This window comes from Trichechus manatus, unplaced genomic scaffold (assembly GCF_000243295.1).
Source record: "Trichechus manatus latirostris isolate Lorelei unplaced genomic scaffold, TriManLat1.0 scaffold00055, whole genome shotgun sequence".
NCBI lineage: Eukaryota > Metazoa > Chordata > Mammalia > Sirenia > Trichechidae > Trichechus > Trichechus manatus.
In genome coordinates this window covers 6,221,560-6,234,025 of record NW_004443991.1, presented here as the reverse complement: position 1 = coordinate 6,234,025, position 12,466 = coordinate 6,221,560, and the positions used below count along the sequence as shown (strand labels likewise).

Below are 12,466 nucleotides of genomic sequence, written 5' to 3'. Positions count from 1 at the left end.
TAGTTTCCCCTGTACTGTGTACTGTCTCACTGAGGGTGCTAGCTTTTTGCTGATAGTTAGGCAAAAGCTACTCTCAGTTTTTACAAACAACTCTTAGTTCCTTGCCTCATGAGCCCTCTTCATGGGCTCTCTCACATCATGGCATCTCCCTTCTTAAAAGTCAACAAGAACTAAGTTCTTTGAACTATTTTCCTTTGCAGTAGTCAGTGGGCAGATTTTCTCTGTAGGGCTAACTTCAGAAATATATTAATAATTTATAATAAAATGAGCATATTAGTAGACTGCTTTTATTGTGAGATCAATCAATATTTACCGAGTATTCTTGGGTACAAAACAATATATGTGGAAATGGTGGGTAAAGCGAAGATGATAGGGAATTGAGTTGAAGAGAAGAGCTGCAAATAAAATTTACCTTAGGTAAAATGGAAATAGCAATCTCTTTCAATGGGTCCCATAGAGGAGGAAAATTGAAGATTATCAATGATGAGATTATATTAAATATTAGATGCTATATAAGGAATTCTTCTTTGAATACTACATGAAGATAAATGATAATAAAGGTTAATCCTGCGCAGTAGTGAAAATGTGGGAAAAACAGGACTCACAAAAGGAAGGTAAAAAAATCCAAGATTGTGGTTAAACAAAGGTAAAATCTTTTCTTCAGACTCAGTGAATCAACTGACAGCAGAAAAGCAAAAGTCGTTAGTGAACTTTTAAGAGAGAAGGAATGTATAAATTGATAGTTCAAATGTTTAAAATTCAAAAAGATAATTCAAAAAAAAAATTCTTAATGAGTTATCATCCAGGAACACATTATGCCATTTAATTTATACATCAATTAATTTCATTAAATATTCAGGACTAAAAATCTCGTGAAAATTTATTCTTGTTTTTTTAATCTTTTTTTGAAAAAAATTAGTTATAGTTAATAGAATTAGTTTTCACTGTAATTTCTAGCCAAGTGCTTGTTGCTATTAGAGTACTAAGTTGTTGTTATGTGTATGTGTGTGTGAAATATGTATGTCAATGTGTGTTTTACTTTGTATCTAGCAACCTTAATTGTGTTTTAAAGATTTTATCTGTGTCTGATATGTTCTAGGTCTATAAATGCATAATCTAAAATAATGACATTTTATCTCTTGTTTTTTAATAAGAATGGATGCTATCAGTAACTGCACCTTTGTTGCTTTATATTTGAGACTGAAAATTCTAATCAGGTCTTCTCCCTATGCTTCATTTGGTAAAAAGTATTCTGTGAGCCTTACTTCATTAAGATGAGAACTCAGGAAAGCTCAGAGTATTTGGATATTTTGATTTTATATTCTAAATTATGTTTTATAGTATTAATTTAAAAATCAATGTAGTGTTCAGTAACAGTGGACAATGAGGACATGTCTTGTTCTTAACTTAAAAGGGACTGCATGCCTCAAGTATTTCACTCTACTTGGTAGTTTTTAAAGTGTATTTACATATTTTCTTTCATTAAAAATAGCTGTGAGTAGGCAGGGCAAAAATTGGTATCACTGTTTTATAGATATAAGCATTAGCGTTCAGACAATAAACTAAGGTGCTTCAGGCATGTAGATACAGGCCATTTGAGAATTGATTTGAAAACTCAGGTTATTCGATGTCTTCACAAGTGATTTCATAGTGCTATGTTGAAAAATTGAAAGATTTCCTTAGGTCCTTGACCAAAGATTCTGAATCAAAGACCAGTTATTCAGGTTCACTTTGATTTCAGCACCTTCTTTACTGCTTATTATTTCCAGTTTACACAGGTGTATTGCATGTTTTTGACAAATGTTTAGATTTTTTTGAATCATACAGTCTGTCTTAGGCTGGGTTCTCTAGAGAAGTAAAACTAGTGAAGTATATATGTATATATATATGTATATATATATACACACACTCTCTCTCTCTATATATATATATGTATATATATATAAAGAGAGAGAGAGATTTATCTCAAGGAAATGGCTCATGTGGTTGTAGAGTCTGGCAAGTCCTAAATCCATGGGTCAAGCATCAGGCTGGAGGCTTCTCCAGACTCACATAGCTGCAGGGACTGACAAAACCAAATCAGCAGGACAGATGGAAGGCTGCTGACTCACGGGCTGTGAAGGCTGATGAATCCTAAGATTGACAGGCAATACAAAAGGCCTCTGGCTCAAATCCCAAGACCTGGTGGTCAGATGATTATGAGCCAGACACAGGATACAGAGTGAGCAAAAGCAGGAGAACTTTGTCAGAATGTCAATCTACATTGGATGCAGGCCACACCCATGAGGAAAATACCCTTACAACTGATTGTCTAATCACATCAGATCACACCATGTAGGTGATTACATTATATCACAAAATGGAGGATAACTACATCATTACATAACTGCCAAATTATATCATCACATAACTGCCAAACCACGAGAATCATGGCCTAGCCAAGTTGACACATCACAGTCCACCCCATGTCAACTTGACACCTTTACATATCTCCTTAAACCACACATAATCTTCAAATAAATACAATTATAAAGTCATATTTGTGCCTAACATGATACAACTAACACGTGTGCAACAGAAACTTCACTAGCCTCGTGTACATATTATATTTTATAATAAGTAATGGAATAAGGGAGGGTATAAGACAAAATTTAATGTATATATAAATGTATAGATGCACACATACAAGTATAACAAAACAGAAAAATACTAAAAGAATTAGAGTCCTCATTTCTGCAACTGATCATGTGATCGTAGCTGGTATTTAGAAATACCTTCTTCCACCACCCACTTCACATTCCCTTTTCCCTCAGCAAGCACCTCAGCTAGTTGTAGTTCTTAGCCTGGTGGAGTTACCCAAACCTTCATTCCTGAAGGGTCTAGGCCATTAATAGCCATGTCATAATAGGGTTGCTACAGTTTTCCATTGACTTTAACCACAAGGCATGGTAGTACTAAGAGACTTCTTAAGGATCTCCTGTATTCCAGACATACTCTACTTTATGTAGTATCAGTCAAATTTCCCCTTGGTATTCAGGATCAATCACACCAGCCAATACAGTAACACCTTTCTTTGCCTATTGATCCAGAGACTTAAAAAGCCTAAAGTGGGTGGATGTCATTCTTAACTTCCAGTTCAATAGAATCATTGTTATATTTCCTGGTGGGATCATTTCTCCATTTGGAAATAAGACCTCTAGACCCATAGAGCTTAGGGTCATGGGGACAGGGAGCAAAAATTTTGTGAGTGGATAACTAGGGGTAATAGTGAGAGTGCCACTCCCATTTCTACCCCTTGATTTCTGGACCCATGAATCCTGGCTACAGGAGAAATTGCAGCATATATTGGATGCTGGTTTACAGCATATACAGCTTCCTGGAGAACTTTGCCCCAACCCTGCAAGGTTTTGCCACCTAGCTGGCACCATGATAGTGTCTTTGGAAGGTTATTCGATTGTTTTATCAAGCCAGCTTCTTCAGGATGTTGGGAAACATAGTAAGACCAGTGAATTCCATGAGCATTGGCCCATTGCCACACTTCATTTATGTGAAGTGAGTCCTTTGATCTGAAGCAAAGCTGTGTGGGATACTATGATGGTGGATAAGGCATTCTGTTAGTCCACAGATGGTAGTTTTGGCAGAAGCATTGCATACAGGGAAGAGAAATCTATATCCAGAGTAAGTGTCTATTCCAGTTGAACAAAACACCACCTTTCATATAATAGAAGTGGTCCAATGTAATCAACCTGCCACCAGGTTGCTGGCTGATCACCTTGAGGAATGGTGCCATATCTGGGACTTAGAGTTGGTCTCTGCTGCTGTCAGATTGTTCATTCAGCAGTGGCTGTAGCCAAGTTGGCCTTGGTGTTGCTCAGCCCATGCATAACCTCCATCTCTGCTACAATGGCCACTTTATTCATGAGCCCATTGGACAATGACAGGAGTGACTGGGAAAAGGGGCTGACTGGTATCCATAGAATGCGTCATCCTATCCACTTGATTGTTAAAATCGTCCCCTGCCAAGGTCACTGTTTGGTGAGCATTCACATAAGATGCAAATGTCTTCACTTCTTTGGCCCATTTGGAGAAGTCTATCTACATATCTCTTCCCCATACATTCTTGTCACCAATTTTCCAATCATGTTCTTTCCAAATTTCTGACCATCCAGCCAAACCATTGGCCACAGCTCATGAATCAGTATATGATCATACATTTGGCCATTTCTTCTAAGCAAAGTGAACAACCAGGTGCACGGCTCGAAGTTCTGCCCATTGGAAGGATTTCTCTTCACCATTGCCTTTCAGGGAGGTGCCAGAAGGGGGTGTAGTGCTGCTGCTGTCCACTTATGAGTGATGCCTACATACAGTGCAGAATCGTCTGTAAACCAGGCACAAGATTTCTCTTCCTCAGTCAACTCATCAGAAGGAACTCCTCATGACGTCATAGGTGCAGAAAGGGAGATGGCAGGTAATGTGACAGGAGTGGAGACCATGAGTATTTGGGCCACTTCCTCATGCAACTTACTTGTGACTTCAGGTCCTGCTTGGGACTGATTTCGTATATACCACTTCCATTTAATGATGGAGTGCTGCTGTGCACGTCTGACTTTATGACTCTGTAGGTCAGACAACACCCATTGCATGATGGGAAGCTCAGTCCACATGATGACTTGCTGGCCCATGATTAAGTGTTCAGTCTCTACTAAGACCCAATAACAAGCCAAAAACTTTTCTTAAAAGAGAGTAGTTATCTGCATAGGATGAAAGGGCTTTGCTCCAAAATCCTAAGGGTTGACATTGTTATTCTTCAGTAGGTGCCTGCCAAAGACTCCAGACAGCATCTCTGTCTGCCACTGATACTTCAAGCACATTGGACTAGATAGATCATATGGCCCAAGCGATAGAGTGCCTTCCACAGCAGTCTGAACTTGTTGTGGAGTGTTCTCTTGTTCTTGGCCCCATGCAAAACTAGCAGCTTTTCTAGTCACTTGATAAATAGGATGGAGTAGCATACCCAAATGAGGGATATGCTACCTCCAAAGTCCAAAGAGTCCCACCAGGCATTTTACCTCCTTTTTAGTTGTTGGAGGAGACAAATTCAACAAGTTATCCTTCAATTTAGAAGGAATGTCTCCTCACGCTCCACACCACTGGACTCCTAGAAATTTCACTGAAGTGGAAGATGCCTGAATTTTTGTGGGATTAATTTTCCACTCTCTAGCACACAAATGTTTTACCATAAGTCCAGAATCATTGACACTTCTTTCTTACTAGATCCAATCAGCATAATGGTGTGAATGTAATGGAACCATGTGACATCCTGTTGAAGGAAAGTTTATCAAGGTCAATGCACACTGAGTTATGACATGCATCTGGAGAGTTAATATGCTACTGGGGTAGAACAGTAAAAGTGTATTGCTGGCCTTGCCAGCTGAAGGCAAATTGCTTCCGGCAATCTGTCGAAACTGTAATCAAGAAAAAGGCATTCACCAGATTAATATGACTATGTATCAGTACCAGGTGATATATTAATTTGCTCAAGCAATGAAACCAAACCTGGAAGTGCAGCTGCAGTTGGGTCACCACCTGGTTATGTTTACAATAATCCATTGTCATTCTCCAAGATCCATCTGTGTTTTGCATAGGCCAAATAGGTAAATTGAACGGGGTATGTGGTGGGAATCCCTATCCCTGCATCCTTCAAGTCCTTAATGGTGGCATTAATCTCTGCAATCCATCCAGGAATACAGTATTGCATTTGGCTTACTCTTTTCCCTGGTAGAGGCAGTTCTAATGGCTCCCACTGTCTTTTCTTACCATAATACCCTTACTCCACATGTCAGAGATCCGATGTGGGTGTTCTGACAGTTGTTGAGTGTGTCTATTCCAGTTACACATTCTGAAACCAGGGAAATCACTGAAGGGTGTGTTCAGGGATCCAGTGACCCACTGTGACAAAAACTTGATCTAGACTCCATTAATAGCCAGAGAATCATATGCCCCAACTCTGACTGGTGGGTGACAGTGACATCTTGGTTCCCCCAGAATTAGTGTCAATTCAGAACCAGTATCCAGTAATCTTTGAAAATTTTGGTGATTTCCTTTTCCTCAATGAAAAGTCACTCTCGTAAAAGGCTGTAGGTGCCTTCTAGGACGTTCTGGGAGAAAGACTAAAAGTATAAACTTCTGGCAATGCAGTGTGGTTCTTCCTCAAGGGGACCTGGCCTCCTCTTCAGTCAAGAGGTTCTTGATCTGTAAACTGGCTCCAGTCTGGGAATTGATTGATAGCCTATGACTCTCTATTCCATTGATTCGATTTAGACTGCTGTTCACTTGATCTAGAATTATCCTGCTTGTACAGATCAAATAAATATTTAGCAGATTTCCCATATATTTCACTCCTAGGGACATCATGACTAAGTATCAAATGCCATAAGTCCATATGAGTCTGATTACTGCTTTGACTCTGCTGTCCATTATGGTAACCACGCTTTTCTTGTCTTTGTAATTGAGTGCCGCCACGTGGTCCTTACCACCACAGGGTCCAATAAGCCCCATTGTAGTTAGGTGTCTTAATTTAGCTAGGACAGTTCCCACTGTCAAGTCCAACTTACATAAAAGCAATCACAGCATTCTTCAAGGATACTGGGGCTCCCTTCACAAATTTTTCCCTCACCATTGTGGTAAAAGGTCTGTGTCCTCTGGGCATTCCACGTGTGGGTCTGTGGGTCTAACCTGATAAATCCACTCCAATGTGTCAATTCCATAAGCCTTTGGATACTACCTTCTACCGTATACCCAGGCAGGTCTGGCACTGCAACTTGATTTAGTGTAGGCCACTACTTAATGCATGCTTTTGCAAACCAACTAAATAAACTATTATATCTTTCTCTAACCTCTCAAGCTGAAACATTGAATGAAGCATCTGTGCTTAGCGTGCCAATATCAGTAAATTCAGGCTGATCCAACTTTATGTTCCTTGCACCATTATCCCACACCCTTAATAGTCATTCCCACACGTATTCCCCAGGTCTCTGTACATAATAGAAAGTCAAGCAGTTCTTTTGGAATGTAGCATACCTCCTCGTGGGCCACACTTTGTATTTCACCTTTTGGAACACACTGAGACTTAAGCCTAGCTAGGTCTAGAAGCAAAAATGGGTGGTGTGGGTAGGTCTTGAGAACATTCAGCAATGTCTTGTAAGGTATCTAACTGAGGCGATGGCCCAGGCAACACACGAAGCACCGCCCCAGGAGATATCTCAGACAAAGGCTCATTAGGCTCCCTTGGGTTAATCTCATCCAGTGGGGATGGAAGGGATAATGATTTTCCTGGGGAAGGTGGCTTAGCAGACAAAGATGGAGTAATCTGTTGAGATGGAAGAGGTGGTTCTGTTGGCAGGAGTAATTCAACAGAATTTAGGGGCTCAATGTCCCAGTTTCCTTATTATCCGCCCATATGTCCCCATCCCAATTTTCAGGATGCCGTTTCTTCCCAATCAATGTCATTACTTTAACTTCTGATACCATTTGCGATTGGGAATTCAATTGGCCTTGTAATTCAGCCACTCTTATGATAATACCCTCAGTTTGGTTTTCCACAATATCAGCTCTGTCAATACAAGACATAAGGCTTTCATTCAGGCACCAGTGGCAAATTTGAGGTCTTTTATGCAGCACTTGAGCTATGACTCTAAGGCCCTGAACTAATCTCTTTTACCTCTATGTCTAGTGAAAGCAGAACCAAACAGCTGGCTTCCTTATACTTCTCATTCTGACAAAATTGTAGAGAAGTATCAAACATGCGATTACCCAGAGCCATGCCTCTCATCAATACGTGATCAATTGGTGGTGACATTTGGCATATTTACATTGCCACATCATTCCATAGATTAGTAGCACCTTCTTTACTACCTGAAGCAGAGTCATCAGTGCCTTTAAGATTAGTCAGACTCGAGAACCAATTTAGAAAACTCATCCTTACAACTTTGTTTCTCTAGAACCACTCCTGGTACCAAATATCTTAGGCTGGGTTCTCTAGAGAAGCAAAACTAGTGATGTCTGTCTGTCTGTCTATCTATCTATCTATCTATCAAACCCAAAAGCCCATTGTTGACGAGTCGATTCCGATTTACAGCAACCTTATATGACAGAGTAGAACTGCCCCATAGAGTTTTCAAGGAGTACCTGGTGGATTTGAACTGCCAACATTTTGGTTAGCAGGTTAGCAGCATAGCTCTTAACCACTGCACCACCAGGCCTCTGTATGTATATATATATATATATATATATATATATACACACATATATATATATATACACACACACACACAAAGAGAGAGGGAGATTTAGCTCAAAGAAATGGCTACCATGATTGTACAGGCTGGCAAGTCCCAAGTCCATGGGTCAGGCATCTGGCTGGAAGTGTCTCCAGACCCACATAGCTGCAGGGTCTAACAAACCCAAGATTAGCAGATCAGACAGCAGGCTGCTAGCTTACGGGCTTCAGATGCTGACAAATCCCTAAATCAGCAGGCTGCTGGCTCAAGTCCCAAGAATCAAAGGTCGGATGATGACAAGCCAGATGCAGGATCCAGAGCAAGTAAAAGCTTTTTCAGAACATCCATATATATTGTATGTAGGCCACATCGCCAAAGAAACTCCCCTTACAACTGATTGGATGATCACATCACATTGCATCATTGAGGTGATTACATTATATCACAAAATGGAGAATAACTACATTATTACATAACTACCAAATTACATCATTACATAACTGCCAAACCACTGAGAATCATAGTCTAGCCAAGTTGACACATAACCTAACCATCAGAGTCCCAGACTGTTTATTTAAGGATCTCTGTTTAGATGTCACTTATGTAGAAAATCTCTTGATGACTTAACAGTTTTTGGATACAAAGGCTTAGCACTGTAAAAGAATTATATTAACTGCCTTTTTCCTCTCATAAGCACTAGAACTGAAGAGGCAGCTACAGAGGCATGTCGTTCAATAGCAGAGCAAATGAGACAGGGGGTACCTACACAGTGTTAGTTAAGTGAACACTGGGGTCTGGTAACAGTCACTAGAATGATTGGAATTTAAAATTAACAGTGAAATAGCTAGAAATGTTTCAGTAGAATGTCCATTTACTGAAATTCATCCTCTACAGTGTCCTTAGATAACACTGATCAGTGTCTCAGAGACATCCTCTGGAACCATAGAGATTGCTGAGGGGTACACTGCACCTTTATGCTCCAAACTTTTTCAAGAATTTGCATTTTCAAATTTTCTCCCTGTGCATTTTCTATAACTTGCTTACAGGATGGTAGTTAATACTGATTGCACCTTGGTTGCTTTATATTTGTTGTTGGAAAGTCTAATCAGATCTTCTGCTTATGCATCATAATGAAAAGTTTTGTGTGAGTCTCACTTAATTAAGATGAGACGCCAGAACTCAACATTTGTTTCAGATGCTTTGATCTTCTAATGTTTGTTTTATGTGTTTGATGTTCTCAGGGTTTGCTTTTGATGTGATGATAATTTTAGGATTCAATTTTGAATCTTTAACATTTCACTCAGCTACACTTCAAATTACATTTTTATTATAAAAAAAGAATGTGTTTGCTCACAGAGGTTTTGATGGAGTGGATGTTCTCAATTTTGCATTACTGACATTTTTAGGGAGATGATTCTTTGTTGAAGGGGGCTGTGCTGGGAATTGTAGAATGTTCAGCAGCATCCCTGGCCTCTATTCCCTAGATGCTGGTAGCACACTCCCCCCATGTTGGGATAACCGAAAATGTCTTCAGATATTTCCAAATGTCCCTTGATTAGAGTAGTAATTCTCAACCTGGGGTTACTTTGTCCCACAGGGATCATATTTCACAACTGGGGTTGTGGGGCACACTAATAGTATCTAGCAGGTAGAGGACAGTGATGCTGTTAAACATCCTGCAATGCACAGGACAACTTCCTGCAACAAAGGATTATCCTGACCAAAATTTCAATAACCCTGAAATTGAGAAACCTAGTTTCTAAATCAACTCATAGCAACCCTGTAGGACAGAGCAGAACTGCCCCACAGAGTTCCCAATGAGTGGCTGGTGGATTCAAACTGCAGACCTTTTCGTTAGCAGCTGTAGTTCTTAACCGCTGTGGTACCAGGGCTCCAAGTCTAAATCTGCTGTAGTTCTTAATTAAGAAGTTAGAATACTAGATTGACTTTTCTAAGATGAAAACTTTCAGGAAATTTTAACTGAAGTATAGGTGGGAAGTAGAAAGTCAACTAGTTATATTGCTCTGTAATTACGAAATCCTTTTCCTCCTCTTTCTTCACCTATATCTTCATGTTTCTTACTTACTCCTACACTCAGCAGTACTAGACCTGAAACAAAATCAGGGATATTCCTTCTCACCTTATGTCGTTTCAAACTACACTCGGTCTTTCTTTGTCCTCAGTGCAGAAGAAACCTTAATCTTAACATTTTCACAATTTTTAATCAGTGTAGAGCTCACTTATGAATTCTAAAAAAAAAATTATAAAGTTATTCCCTTAAGTCTCAATTTCCAAGTGAGTGAATATTTAAAATATACATTATGGATAGCCAGCCCTCATAAGAAAACCTTTAAACATTTTTTTTTTAAATTAATTCTTCCAGGAAATTCAATTCTTGGAGTATTGCTGAGTGACAGTTATCTTCTCCCAGCGAAACTTGGAATATCTGAAATACAAGATCACATGACACCACACATACCTATTAAGAAATTTAATGAACAAACGCCAGCTGTGCTGCACCAGGAGTTACAACAGTTTCCTTGGTCATGGCAGCCTTTTCAGTGCCCATTCCTCTTACTGATGTAGTGTTACGGATTTAATTGTGTTCCTCCAAAAATATGTGTTGAGTTCTTGTCCCTAGTACCTGTGGATGTGATCCTGTTTAAAGATGGGGATTTTCTTTTCTTTTCTTTCTTTCTTTCTTTTTTAATGCTAAAGAGGTCATACCAGTGTAGGGTAGTTTCCTAAATCTAATTACTTATGAGTTCTAAAAAAAGCTGAATAGACACAGAGACATACAAAGGGGAAGACTCGTGCCATGTGAGGTCCGTCTACAAGTTAAGGAATGTCAAGGAAACAAAGACTGCCTGGGGTTACAAACAAGGACGAAATCAACATGGCCAAGACCCTGGTTTGGACTTTTAACTCCCAGAACAGTGAGAAAATAATTTTATGTTCTTTAAAGCCACTCACTTTTGGTACTTGTGTTACAGCAGCACTAGATACCTGAGACATCTGTGGAAACTTGGGATGTATGCTGCATTCAGTTCAAGTTTAACAAATCCCATTCTGTTCAGTATTACAGTAACTACACTGAATCTGGTCTTCTCTGGGGCTGGCACTAAACAATTTTTCATCAGTGTATTCTTCCTCTTCTTTTCCTGCCTACACAGCAGGCAATGGATCTTAGAAAAATGTCTGACAGTTCTCTCAATTATATCCCAAAAGAGCAGCTATCTCTCCACCAACACTCAGCTATTAGCCTAGTGCATCTATTGTTATCTGCTATAGTTGCTGTCTTCTAAAAATTTATGGGTCATGAAGTCATCACAGGCCATGTAGCCAGCTCTCAACTTGCGGCTTTGCATCAAATAATCCTGCTAATCCTGCCAAGTGAAAGGAATTATTTTTCCTCCTGAAAATTCACAACTTTTTCTCTCTCACTGAACAAGAAAAAAAAAAAATTTTCCCTTTTCCTATACTGGCAAGAGAACCATTGCTGATTCTCATTAGGTCCTTTTACCGGAGACATATTTATAACGTTTTCTGTGCCCAGTCTGCCTTCCACATAGGATTGCTACATGTCAGAATTGATTAGACTGCAATGGTTTTTTTTTTTTTTAATTGTACTTCAGGTGAAGGCTTACAGAACAAATATTTTCTCATGAAACTGTAGTACACATGTTGTTTTATGACCTTGGTTAACAACCCCACAACATGTCAACCCTCTAACTTATCAACCTTTTATTTTTGGTGAAAATACACATAGCCAAAGATACACTGTTTCAAAAATTTCTACATGCACAGTTCGGTGACATTGAGTACCCTCTTCCAATTGTGCTGTTATTGTCACTTAAGATGAAGGCTTACAGAACAAAATAGTTTCTCATTTAACAGTTACTACAAACATTGCCCTATGACAATGGTTAACAATCTCACATCAACAATATCCTTACTCAACCTGGGGTTCCCTATCACCAGCTTCCTTGTCCCCTTCTGCCTACTGGCCCTTGTCACTGGACTACTGTACCTCGTTAGCCTCATTTAGTTTTACAGGGCTGTCCACTACCAGGCTGAACGGTGAACCTTGGAGATAACTTCACCACGGAGCTAAAAGGGTGTCTGGGGACCATACTCTTGGGGTTTCTCCAGTCTCCTTTAGGCCAGTAAATCTGGTCTTTTTTTTT

The 12,466-nt window shown here is 39.5% G+C and overlaps 2 pseudogenes; both read right to left on the bottom strand.

Moving 5' to 3' along the window:
• Positions 1–3,077: 3,077 nt before the first annotated feature.
• Positions 3,078–10,848, bottom strand: LOC105756368 (uncharacterized; annotated as a pseudogene).
• Positions 10,849–11,333: 485 nt separating this feature from the next.
• Positions 11,334–12,466, bottom strand: part of LOC105756367 (uncharacterized) — a 13,997-nt pseudogene continuing 12,864 nt past the window's right edge.